The sequence below is a fragment of the Bufo bufo genome, chromosome 6 (genome assembly GCF_905171765.1).
Source record: "Bufo bufo chromosome 6, aBufBuf1.1, whole genome shotgun sequence".
NCBI lineage: Eukaryota > Metazoa > Chordata > Amphibia > Anura > Bufonidae > Bufo > Bufo bufo.
Genome location: NC_053394.1, coordinates 418,514,781 through 418,528,386, shown reverse-complemented (window position 1 = coordinate 418,528,386; position 13,606 = coordinate 418,514,781). Strand labels below are relative to the sequence as shown.

The following is a 13,606-nucleotide window of genomic DNA, read 5'->3' as shown; positions in this document are numbered from 1 at the left end:
AGATGAGACCATGACGCCCCAGCCTCATCTGTCAAGACGCCCTGGAAAGTTGTAAATGAGCGAGAAAAATGCTACCATGTGCAGCCTCGGTGACACCCCGAGCAGAACACACGCAAGGAAATTCTTGTGATGATGGAGAGATAAAGGCGTTGTGATAGTGGAGCATGGTGACCTTTCCTGGTGGAGTAACATGGCTGATAATGCCCCTTATCACCAGCACACAGCATCATTGTGAGGGGAAGAAAGACTCCATTGTGCCGTCCTAGGGGAAGCGGACGCAGATTTCAGCTATCAGAATACTGCACAGATCTGGGTCCAAGAAGGTCCTCCTATAGGGAACCATTATACCAGAACCGTCTGGAGACACTGGACCAGAGAACGGGTCTGACCAGCATTTGGCTCCAGCGTTAGGCCTCTGTTCTCCATATCAGGACTTGACATTGGCACAAAGACTTGTTGCCTAGACAGATGTGGAGTCTTAACCCTTCCAGCAAAGAACAGACCCAGTCCAAGCCTGGAGAGGGGGAGGGGGGGGGGGGCAAGGTGGTGGGCAGAAGTGAGACTGGCAGTGCCAATCACTTGTCTGTCTGACCTTGAACAGTGGACTACTTAAAAAAGGCAAAGCAGCGTCTGGAGTTTCCGAAGAGCTCGGCAATGGCTGCCTACCCCAGTTATGGTGGCATCATACAGATTAAAGCATCTGAGAAGTTTCCTTTCGGTTGTGCCCACCTTCTACCCTTCTAGTGTCTGGCAGCATACTGGAGGACAGATAGCAGTGGTGATCATCACTATCTGAGGAGGACATTAGGATCTTTACAAGGTCAGGCCCTGTGTCCAGTATAGATGGCAACAGCATAAGGACTGGGGAAGTAGCCAGTGAAGTGACACCTGGACAGTGTTCATGGGTGCTCTCCTGGATGCCAGGCAAACAGGGACTGCTTTACCTGAGGTCCTGACAGGGAGGAGGAGGAGGGCTTCATCATACAGCACAGGTGTTATATGAGGAGCATGTAGGTACTGCCAGGTGACAGGGCAGAGGTAGGTGGTGAAGAGTCCAAACAGAAACCAGTCTGACCAACATGGACAAGGGATCTATAAGATATACATAGTACCTATCCATATACATAGCACTATACACAGACCATATACAACCTACTGGAAAAAGCCCACATACACATGGTCTATATATACAGTCCACATACAAAACCTTTCCCCCCCCCCCCCCCCATATATGATATAGATAGAACTATACAGTCCCTGTACATATTGTATACATAGTCCCTATACACAGTCTATACAACATACAGTCCATTTACAATGTACATAGTCCCTGTCCACAGTCCCTATACACAGTCCTGTCCACAGTCCTGTCCACAGTCCTTATACACAGTCCCTATACACAGTCCCTATACACAGTCCCTGTCCACAGTCCCTATCTATACACAGTCCTGTCCACAGTCCTTATACACAGTCCCTATACACAGACCTGTCCACAGTCCTTATACACAGTCCCTATACACAGTCCCTATACACAGACCTGTCCACAGTCCCTATCTATACACAGTCCTGTCCACAGTCCTTATACACAGTCCCTATACACAGTCCTGTCCACAGTCCCTATACACAGTCCTGTCCACAGTCCCTATACACAGACCTGTCCACAGTCCTTATACACAGTCCTGTCCACAGTCCCTATACACAGACCTGTCCACAGTCCCTATACACAGTCCCTGTCCACAGTCCCTGTCCACAGTCCCTATACACAGTCCCTATCTATACACAGTCCTGTCCACAGTCCTTATACACAGTCCCTATACACAGTCCTGTCCACAGTCCCTATACACAGACCTGTCCACAGTCCCTATACACAGACCTGTCCACAGTCCTTATACACAGTCCCTATACACAGTCCTGTCCACAGTCCCTATACACAGACCTGTCCACAGTCCCTATACACAGTCCCGACCTCCAGGCAGTAGGGAGCAGAGACATTACAGAAGGGCAGAGCCTATGGGAGCACAGCACCTGCCAGAGGTGCACTTACCTGCCGGTGTCCTCCAGGGTCCCGTCTCCCATTAGTGCAGTAATCCATCTCCCTGAGAAACGTGTTAAGATAAATCCAGTTATATCCACAGCCAGGAACCCGGTATTCCCACAGGGATGAGGAGCTCCCCCTGCCCCCACCAGTGCCCCCAGTAGAGGAGAGCCCTTTCCCCCCAGTGCAGAGCTGTAGCCGACATCCTGCAGCCGCCTGGTCCTCAGTCCCTCTGCCCACAACTGTGCCCGGGCTGGAGGTAAGAGCACAAGCCCCGCCCCCTCCTCTCAGGGACCGGCTGCCAACTCCCAGCCCCGGGACACACGAAGAGCCCCAGCTCGTGCACTGCCTGCCGCTCTGCAGAGCTCGCCTCCTCCACAGTCCCTGGCCGGGTTAACCCCCTCACTGCTGGATGCTGCCCCTGCAGTGTCCCTGCAGCACACTCCTCGCCTGCCCTGGAGGGAATGCCCTGAGCAGCACTACCCCCTGTGGGCTTTATTCATCTTTCTATAATGCACCAGGTAATTGCATAAATAGCAATTCCTCATGTAATGCGAGGATCAGCAGGGATATTCCAGGACTTCCCCCAGTTGTCCTGCAGGCTGCCACTGTCAATGGGCCCCAGATCCATGGCTGGTGAGGGCCTCTGATAACAATGTTACATTAGAAATTGATTATTGTGCAAAATATTATTATTATTCCCACAGTGGATACATTGTTTCCACAACGATAACATAGTCCAATGCGCTGTACATAGAACAGAGGCGGGACCCAATAAAAAATCTGCAATAGGACCCCCCCCCCACCTACCATCCGATGGGGTATTCCTATGTACGGTGTACCCCGGGTGTCACTGATGCCTCCGCACCCCCTATAGTCATGTCCCTGCCTTTTTAGCCTGTATACATACAATATATAGCTAAGGGAGGGCCCTTCCTGGTGCCAGGACTGATCATCCGGCGCCCGACTTGCCTCCATCACTCCCAGATGTGGAAGGGTATGACGTCGTCCACCAGAGGCATAAAGCTGCCCACATTAGATAGGTGTTGGCAAATACCGTCCCCTCCCCCCTCATATACATGCATGCTCAGCTGGGCCGAGCGTGCATGTGTTCTGAAGTAGGACAGATGGGCCAGGCCAGGTGAGGAGATCAGGTAGGGGCAAGAGGAGGGCAGCCGAAGGGCCATGAGCGCTTTCATTGTGGCAAAGGGGTTAGGTTAGGAAATTGGCATGGGGGGGGGGGGATTGTTTCAGTTTTCGCCTCAGGCAGTAGAAAGGCTAGGTGCACCCCTGGCCACCCCTTATCACAATACCCCTGTCTGCTCATAGTGTAGGTGCCATCCTGAGTTAGGGTCCAGTAAGGACCAGGGGCTGCCGCTCCTTCATGGTAGATGATTAACAGCCGGTATGTATCAATAGAAAACCATCTTCTCAGCGGAGTGCCTCTGCGGCCCCTCACAGGGATGTTCTACGGATAGGATAACCCCTCTTCTCCAACACCCCACAGGTTTTTCTCGTGACATAGTTGGTGGCAGTGCTCCATGTGATTATCACCCTGGCATTGCTCCAGAACAGTCACATAGATAGATGACACAGCTTGTCACATGCCCGCCATCTTTTATTGTGACCCTTAAAGGGGTTGTCCAGCAACTAAAAATTAACGCTCAGAATAGTGTAAAAAAACGTAACATAATGGAAGCAGTGGGGCCACTGTTCTAGCAGTCAGTAGGGGTCACAGTGGTTGAACCCCCGTCCTTTGGATACAGATAGCATATCCTGGTGGGTCTCCTGAGACAACCCCTTTAAGGCTAGGTCTATTCTCCATGTACAAGACAGTGATGTGCACATGCTACAGAATGTCCTGAGTGTCACCAGACGCCTTTGACAGTGGGTTATCCTCTCCCTTAGGGCTCATTCACACAACCGTAAGTCTTTTGTGGTCCGCAAAAAACGAATCCGCAAAAATACGGATGGCGTCCGTGTGCATTCCATATTTTATGGAACAGCTGTCCCCGAATAGAACAGTCCTATCCTTGTCCGTAATGCGAACAATAATCGGACATGTTCTATTCTTTTGCGGAACGGACATACGGAAATGGAATGCACACGGAGTAACTTCTGTTTTTTTTTGCAGACCCATTGAAATAAACGGTTCCGCATACGGTACACAAACCCGGACACGGAAAGAAAATATGTTCGTGTGTGTGTGAGCCCCTAAAGGGGTTGTCCGGGTTCAGAGCTGAACCCGGACATCCCTCCATTTTCACCCCAGCAGCCCCCCTAACAGGAGCATTGGAGCAGTTCATGCTCCGATGCTCTCCTTTGCCCTGCGCTAAATCGCGCAGGGCAAAGGCATTTTCTGGAGATCCGGTGACGTACCGGGGCTCTCCATGGGGCTGCCAGGAAGCCCGGTGATGTCCTAGTCAGTAAAACGGCTAGGGCAGCGCTAAAGCCCGCCATCAGAGCCGGTGACGTCACCGAACACACTGCCGGGCAGAGGTTTCCGCCCGGCAGTGTGTTATTGAAAACAAAACAGCCCGTGCCCTGAGCGATGTAGCGCAGGGCACGGGAGCGCATCGGAGCATGAGATGCTCCAATGCTAGCCTCAGGGGGGCTGCCTGGGTGAAAATAAGGGTATGTCCGGGTTCAGAGCTGAACCCGGACAACCCCTTTAAGAACATAAGGATTGAGGTGTTGAAATCTAAAAACCCAATCCTCCGCCACCCCCCCCCCCCCCCCCCCCCGCGATTATCTGGCAGTGTAATACTGCTGCCGATTGCCTGATCAACGAGCTCAATCATCGGGCAATCCAAATCTTTTGACATGTTAAGAAATGATCATAGCTATGCCATAGCTCGTCCCCATGCTGTACATTGGTTTGCTGGCAGCTGATCGCGACGCCGCAGGCAAACGACTAGACAGCATGGGGACAAGCGATGGCTCGTCCCCATGCTGCGGAGGAGATCTCTGCAGGTAATAGCAGCGGTCTCCTCCACTAGCGAGCAGGCGATTGCCGGGAGGGAACGCTTCAGGCTGTGTAATACAGGCTTTAGGTGGAAATTTTTTTTTACAAGAGAATTGTCCCGGGTGATAATGATTCTGACAAGAGGTCCTTTGTTCGGGCGCTGAGGGGTGTTGCCTATTGTGGACGTCCTTCCTGAATGCCCCCATTGTGCTCTTACAAGGTGCATTCCTGTGAGCCACTGTGCACTCCGTGTCCATACATCGCCCTCTCTCCTGTGCCCATGTAATGAATGTCGCTGTGATGGGTGCACGCCCCCGCCTTGAATTCCACCCGCGTCTGAACACATACATCCCCCATTGTCACCAAGACATACCAGTGAGGTTGTTTTACTGTCGGTACCTGCATACGCCCATACTGTCATGTGCACCCTTCCTTACAGATGAACGCTCGTCCATCGGGTAATAGGGTCATTCATGTTGACACCTAAATCATCGGATCCTGCTGTATAAACAAACGTCTGCTCCATTGGGCCATGTAAAGGGGCCTTTAAGGGGCACCACTGTGAATGTCCAGAGCCCTGACTTGATCCCTGGAGAGACCTGAAAATATCTGTCCACCGATGGTCCCCATCCAACCTGATGGAGCTTCAGAGGATCTGCAGAAAATCCCCAAATCCAGGTGTGCAAACCTTGTGGTATCATCCCCAAGAAGAATGGAGACTGGAATCGCTGCCAAAGGGGCTTCACCTAAGTCCTGAATAAAGGGTGTGAATACTTATGCGAGATTTTAGTTGTTCTATCTATTCTGGGTAAGTATATTCAAAAATATCACTGAAGAAAGAAAATTACCCTCTAAAATATAACTTTTAATTAGGATACATTAAAGGGGTTCTCCGAGAATTAAGAAAATGAAAATACTTACTTTACTATAAATATATTCTCAAATACCTTACATTAGTCATAATGGCTCGTTTTGTCTGGGGAGCAATCATTAGGAGAAATAAAATGGCCGCTGTCCTATTAGTGCACACAAAACCTGTCCTGATCACACAGGAGGACTAGTTACTTCACAACACTGAGGAAAAGAGCTGCCTCATCCTCCTCTCTGCTCTGCTTGTCAGGGATTGTGATCCTGAATACAGCTGATAAGAACTTTAGCTGAATCTCTGTAGGAATGGAGCTCATGAGCAGAGTATTCAGTCTCCATTACCACAGTCTGTCCTGTCCGTCCTCTCTGTACTTCATGTCTAAACCAGATGACAGGTTCCCTTTAATTATGGTGCCAGGACCTTGGCACCAGATGGGTATCTTAAGCCCCCCACCCTCAATAAATCACTGCTATTACTGGTATTCTCCTACGCGGTAGAGGGGCTGTCGAGCCTCGGCAGCCTCTGTAGTTATGCCCCCTGCCTGGCATTGGATTGATGCAGCGTCCCTCCATATAAAATGCCACCACTACAATACTATAACCTGGGTGCCACACATCTATTAAACTAATGCAGACCACAAGAGGGGACGTGCCAGCTTTCTCTTCACCCTGCAATCATTCCTATCGGGGTCTGAGGTCAATATCACAAGATGGTCCTCTAAATCCTGGCTAGAGGGGGGTAGGGGGACAATGCCACAAGCCTGTGCAGTGCCGGATGACAATGATCCCATTGTACTGTGGGTTCCCTTGCTATTGACCTTGGTGCCCTTTTCCCTTTAAAACGCTTGAAGCCATTGATGCCTCTGACCCTTCCACTTGTGTAAGGAAACACAAAACAGAGAGATCAGTGAAGAAACGCGTTGGTCTCGAGAAGATGCCTAATATCGAAAGTTCTTTTTCCTAAACTTTAAAAAAAAAATCCCATGTTCTCCTGGGGCGATCCAAATGGGTAATGCGCTGACGTGTCGGGTCAAGAGGTGCTCTTTTTTAACAACTGCTTTAATATGTAAGGGGCGGACTGGTGGCTAGAGAAACACCCTGACAACCCTATATAAAAGGCTGCAGTTGTCAGGCTTTGTACGATTAGCAACCAGATGACACACACAGAGTTTGGACCATCGCCGGATCGTCACATTACAGGCTAACGGATATGTGTATGACCACTGGGGAACCCACCGATCACCAGAACGGGGGTCCTGAGCCCCATATCCAGAGGTGAGCCGTGGAAACGCCTGCCTGCAACCTGCCGCTCCGTCCAGTCTCCAGGGACTGACGGGAATAGCACAGCTTTACATGCAGCTCTCACAGCAGAACCGCAGTGCTCGCGCTCAAACGCCGTTCCATTCAAACTGCTCTGAAAAGCAGGTTTCGGAAACCTGTTCTAGTGATTGTTGGGGGTCGCAGCAGTGGGGTACCCAATCTTTATACATTTATAGATGACTCTGTCCTGTCCGATCTGGTGGATAGGTAATACGTAAATGTTGCTCATGGGATAACCCCTCTGAGGGTCGGGTCACATTTCCACAGACCCAACAGGCTGTTCTGGCAAAGAACATCCCGCTGGAGTTCACCAGCCTAACCGGATAGTGCCATTCAGACCACCATATCAGATCCTCAGATCAGACCACCATATCAGATCCCCCCCCCCCATCTCAGACCTCAGATCAGACCCCCGTTAGACCTCTATGTCAGACCCCAGTTTCAAGCCTCAGATCAGACCCCCATTAAAACTCCATGTCAGAAACCCCCATATCAGATCTCAGACCCCTATTAGACGTCTAAGACCCCTTCATGTATCAGACCCCCCCCAATATCAGACCTCAGATCAATACTCCCAATAGACCTCCATGTTAGACCCCCCCAATATCAGTCCTCAGATCAGACCCCCATTAGACCTCCATGTCAGACCCCCCCAAAATCAGTTCTCAGATCATACCCCAATTAGACCTCCAGATCCCCCATATATTTAAAATAAATAAATGAATTACCCCCCCTGCTCCGATGCCCCTCTACTGGTCCTGCGGTTTTCCAGGCTCTTTTGTTTTCTCGGGGTCACATGACTGACTGCAGCGTCAGGTCACAGTGCGCTCTGTATGTCCTGACGCTGTAGGCAGCGGGGGCCCCGAGAAGAGCAAGCAGAGAGAGGTGAGTACAGCGCTTCCATAATGAATGCACTCACCAGTATTCCCTTTATAAGATGCCCTGCGGAAAACTACAGCGCCAATGGCAAGAGGGGCCGTGTGGGCGCCCCTGGCTTAGGGGTCCGGTCGCAACTGCGACCCCTATAGTTTTGCCAGTGAGTGTCAGCATGGTGGCTTAGGGGTTAGCACTGGTGCCTTGGGTTCGAATGTGACCAAGGACAATATGACCATTAGGCCTCATGCACACGGCCCGCAAACATCGGGTCTGCAATATATGGGCACTGGCCGTTTGTGCACCACATGCTGGATGTGGACCCATTTAGGTGACGGTGCGGTGCAGAACAGAGGCACGAAACCCCACGGAAGCGGTCCCCAGTGCACTGGCACCATCCGTGCAGCTGCCGCAGACAGATCCAGACCCATTCTACTTGAATGGGTCCGTGATCTGACCGCACCGCGAAAAAATAGCACATGTTCTATTTTTTTGCAGTGCAGAGTCATGAAGAAAAACCCCAAGTGCTTCCGTGGGGTTTTTCTCCATGAATCCGGACTGCAAAAAAAATAGAACATGTGCTATTTTTTCGCGGTGCGGTCAGATCACGGACCCATTCAAGTAGAATGGGTCTGGATCTGTCTGCGGCAGCTGCACAGAACGGTTGGGCAATGGCTGTGTGCATGAGGCCTTAGAAGAATGTCGGCTAAGACCATTGATTTTAGTGGGATTAGTCATCTATCTAATGGGGGGTGTCCTGACTATCCCCTGATAGCAGATATTGAGGAAAGAAGGATCGGGCTGTTGGATTTCAGCATGCCTGATCCTTTTGTCCTGAAGGCAGAATACCCACCACCAATGGTATCTAGAAGTGGCATGTGTACGGAGGGGTTGGAAGAAATTGCTGTCGGCCTCACGTTCAGCTGACAACTCTCTAAGGCCTAGTTCACACGAACGTGTGTGACCCGTGCCCGTGCTGCGGCCCGCAATGCACGATCGCCGGCCGCAGGTCAGCCGCATCGGATCGCGGACCCATTCACTTTAATGGGTCCGCGATCCGCCCGTTCCGCAAAAAGATAGGACATGTTCTATCTTTTTGCGGAACGGAAGTACGGGACGCAACCCCACGGAAGCACTCCGTAGTGTTTCCGAGGGGTCCCGTTCCGTGCGGCCATTCCGCAATTCCGGATTTGCGGACCCATTGAAGTGAATGGGTCCGCATCCGTGATGCGGAATGCACACGGAACTGTGGCCGTGTATTGCGGCCCGCAATACGGCCACGGATCACACACGTTCGTGTGAACTAGGCCTAAGTCTTGCAACCGCCTTATGTGCTTTTCTAGAACCCCCCTTTAATTCTGCGCTCTAGATCTGAATAATAAACCACCACCAGTTTCATTTATTACTTGGCCCACTTTGACAATTTGCGGCTTCCTCGATCTGTATGTTCTTTGTATTATTGGACATATTCGTGTTTTGTGGTGACTTTTGTACATTTTGCCATTCCACTAATTGGCGTTTGGGCGAGCGCCAGGCTGAGTATCCCGGAGGTGCCCCTTGTTCATACTGTTATTATACACCCCCAGATAGGACGTTTGGCAGCGAAGGAGCCTGTCGATGTATGCCCGGAGACGAGGCTGGCGGTGTTAGCGAGGCGCTTGTCTGCGTGTAGCGGTTGTTAGCGTGACAGGAAACCTATACACCTGTTTCACCCAGCAAGCCGGGCCCACGCACGTAGGGACTTGCTGGGAGAGAACAATGGCGTGCATTGTTGCAAAGGCACCTGGGCCATCCCCAGGGATCACTCAGCGCTTGTCAGAGGCTTCGAGACACACACACAAAGCTGAGCGCAGAGCCCGGGGCGCACAGTATCATCTCTCCTTAACACGCAAGGTGTCAGTCAGGGCCCTGCAGCCTGTTTACATGTAACGTCACGTGGGAATGCGTGTCACACACCAAGGAAGTAGAGCAGAAATCCTGGAGAGCCGACAATGCGGAACAGGCAGCGCAGATGTAGCAGAGTTACTTTGGTGCACTAGGATAACGTCCTTTGGAAACGAGATGCAGCAGCCTTACTTCTTCCTATTTTATTCCTTTATGTCATTTTATGCACCGTCCGTGGTTTTTCTCCAAGGCCCCTGTGCATTGCAAAGAATATACTACATTTTAATATACTGATACACGCTGGATGCATGGGGGGCTATGGACATTTTACGGGGGTCCTACTGACATATCCCTCAGGGCCTTAGGCGTCATTCACATCAGCTATCAGTGATTCATCTGTGACGATGTCCATAGAGGATCCATGTTTTTTTTTATCCTCCGCGTCTCACCCCTATTCCAGGGAAAACGAATTCCAAGAGCATCTGTAACCAATGATCCGTTAAATATGGAAGCCATCCGTGTTGTACCATAGACCCATAGAATATAATGGGCGTGACAGATCCAAAAACACAGACAAAATTCGGGTGTGTTTCCGTAGTGTAGCTCCAGATTGTGGTAAATCACAGATGTGCGAGTACAAACATTAAAATCAATCTGTCCGTGGAGAACACAGCACACATCCGTGATTCAAGGCCTTAGGGCTCATGCGCATGAACGTATTTTTTTGTCCGCATTTTGTGCAGGTCGGATGCGGACCTATTCACTTCAATGGGGCACAAAATACGCACGGTATCCGTGTTTTGGGAATTTGCAGACTCCAAAACAGGCTAAGGTCGTGTGCATGAGCCCTTGTGGCCGCGCTGTAGTGTGTGCTACCTGCACAGACAGGGAAAGGGACGCAGCCATGTCAGCCGGTAACAGAAATATTCTAAATATTCTGCATCACTCCTCCAAGCCGCCCCATCCTTAGGCTTCACGCACGCAACTGCAAATCTGCAAAATATGGATACCTTCCGCGTGCACTGCGCATATTTCTTGCCCTGCAATACGGACAAGAAGAGGATGCGTGGTATAACAAAAAATACGGAGGCGTGCATAGCCCCCATGGGAATGAAGGGGTCATTTTCTACGGATGACGAGTACGTTTGTGTGCATGAGGCCTTATGAGCTGTTACTACAGGACGCGGCTCTCGGAGACATAACGACTTTGCTTTGCAGTCATGCAGCGCGTTGAGAATGTATATTAAGGTTCAGGTATGTCAGATGAAAGTGGATGATAAGTCTCCACATTGTATAGAAAGTGACAGGTGACATGGAGACAATACCCCGTGCCGCGTCTCTGCGCTTAAGCACTTTCCTTCCTTAAGTGACTGCAGCCACCCCCCCGTACCGCTCAGCCCATCACCCCTGCCATGAGTGATGCCTAAATCCCAGTAAGTGTGTGACACCATTATATTCAATGATCTCCACTAAAGACCAGAGGTGGTACCAACTGGAGCGCGTCCCTGCGGCGCAGCAACTATGGGGGGGCCGAGGTTACAGCCGTCAGTGTGCTACATGTCTAAATACAGCTGACAGTAGGGGAAGTTCAAGTGACTCCTTTGTGCTGATGGGAGGAAATTAAAGGGATTTTCAAAAATTTTGGGGAACATGCACATATTAGGCGCCATTCTCACTTGCATTGTGGTTTCCATTTATAACAGTAACTCTATAGCGGGTTTTGGGCCCGGCAGGCCTCATTGACTTACGGCGAGGGTTACTCAGGTGCCATCGATTTGACAGCAAGAGCTTTATTTTAGTCGGCAGATACGATGGAATCTGCAATGGAACCGAACTGGACCCCGACACGTGTGAACAGAGCCTAAGAAACGTGGAAGTGTAAACGTCACCTATACGTTCCTTTCTGTGCTAGCTTTAGAGCAGGCATGCCCAACCTGCGGCCCTCCAGCCGTTGCAAAACTACAAATCCCATCATTCCCTGACAGCCTACAGCTATCATCTTACAGAAGGGCATCGTGGGAGTTGTAGTTTTACAACAGCTGGAGGGCCGCAGGTTGAGTACTACCGCGCAGCGCAGTCGTGTGGCGTTCAGGATGAGGCTGTGCTGCGATCAAGAACAACGCGGTCGTTCATTAAACGAATCAGACCACACTGTATCGGTCTGCATTGTTAATGGCCGCGCGCCGCGTGGTCGTACCCTAATAATCACATAATGAAAAATGTGCTAAGGCAGAGAACATGGTCAGGGTAGGTTCACAGTTGTTTGAGGCAGATTTTCCTGCAGGTTCTTCAGCAAAAGCCAGAAGAGGATCCAGCAGGAAGAAGTGTCATTTTTTCCTTTAGTTCCGATTCCTTTCATATCCACTTTCTGGCTTTGGCTGAAAATTCTGCAAGGAAATCTGCCTTAAAACCTCCTCCCAAAAAACTCTGGGACTCATTTACAAAGACGGGTGTTTTCCGCTGACCTTTGATTCCCCCTGCGCTGCCGAAGGATGTGCATAATTTATAACCAGAACTTATGATGTATGAATCGGGCGTGTTTATCGCAATCTGTGCGCCTAGAGCAGAAATTTTCTTTTCTCTGGACAACTTGTTCCAAAATCACGGACAGACAGCATTTTTTTTTTACGGAAAATTGGAAAACCATAATGAATTGTAAAGATTATAAGTGATCCATGTCTATAGCTCAATATACTGATAAGAACTCATTGCCAGCATTTACCGCGAGCTGTGAAGTGATAATAATTACCACCAAAATAATCTAGTCAAGTACCACCAGCCTCCAAAAAAATCACGGACACGGCTTTTTTTTTTTTTTACGGACACGGGATAAAAATCACCTATTTTTACAGACTGTCCAGAAATTTCTGGACTTTTGGCAACCCTGGCCTAGAGTGAAAATCTACTTATGGAGTCGTTTTTCGGCAGGACTTACGCCTGTTTCCAGTCGTAAACGTAAATGTTAGTAAGTAGCGAGGGCAGCGTAAAAACGCCTGTGCAACAAAATATTGCTGCATGGGCTTTGAAAACAAACAAAACGAGTTATTACAACTTTTTTACGCCAAAAACTGGAATAGAAATGTTACTGAATGACCCCCTTTGTGTGAACTTACTCTTCGGGCTCATGAACACGACCGTGTGTATTTTGAGGTCCGCAAAACGCAGATCTGCAAAAAATACGGATGACGTTCATGTGCATTCCACATTTTGTGGAACAGAACAGCTGGCCCCTAATAGAACAGTCCTATCCTTGTCCGTTATGCGGACAATAATTGGACATGTTCTATTTATTTGTGGAACGGACATGCGGACATACGGAAACGGAATGCACACAGAGTCATTTCAGGTTTTTTTGTGGCCCCATTGAAGTGAATGGTTCCGCATACGGGCCGCAAAAAAAATCGGAACGGACACGGAAACAAAATACATTTGTGTGCATGAGCCCTTAGGCACATTTACAGATCCTAAGGCCACATGCACACGGCCGTAGATCAACCGTTCCATGCATTGAGGACCGCAATTTGCGGTGCAGATTCCGCAGACGGATCCAGACCCATTCAACTTGAATGGGTCCGTGATCCGTGCGCACCGCAAAAAAAAAAAGTAGTGCATGCACTACTTTTTTGCGGTGCGGAGGCACAGACATAAACCCCATGAAAGCA

The 13,606-nt window shown here is 49.9% G+C and overlaps 1 long non-coding RNA gene across 1 annotated transcript in view; it reads right to left on the bottom strand.

Moving 5' to 3' along the window:
• The window catches only part of LOC121003700, a 112,030-nt gene extending 109,764 nt beyond the window's left edge, over positions 1 to 2,266 (bottom strand). The window contains exon 1 of the long non-coding RNA XR_005779583.1: positions 2,045 to 2,266. This is a non-coding gene — a long non-coding RNA (uncharacterized LOC121003700). The remainder of the gene's footprint in view (positions 1 to 2,044) is intronic.
• Between the last annotated feature and the right edge of the window lie 11,340 nt (positions 2,267 to 13,606).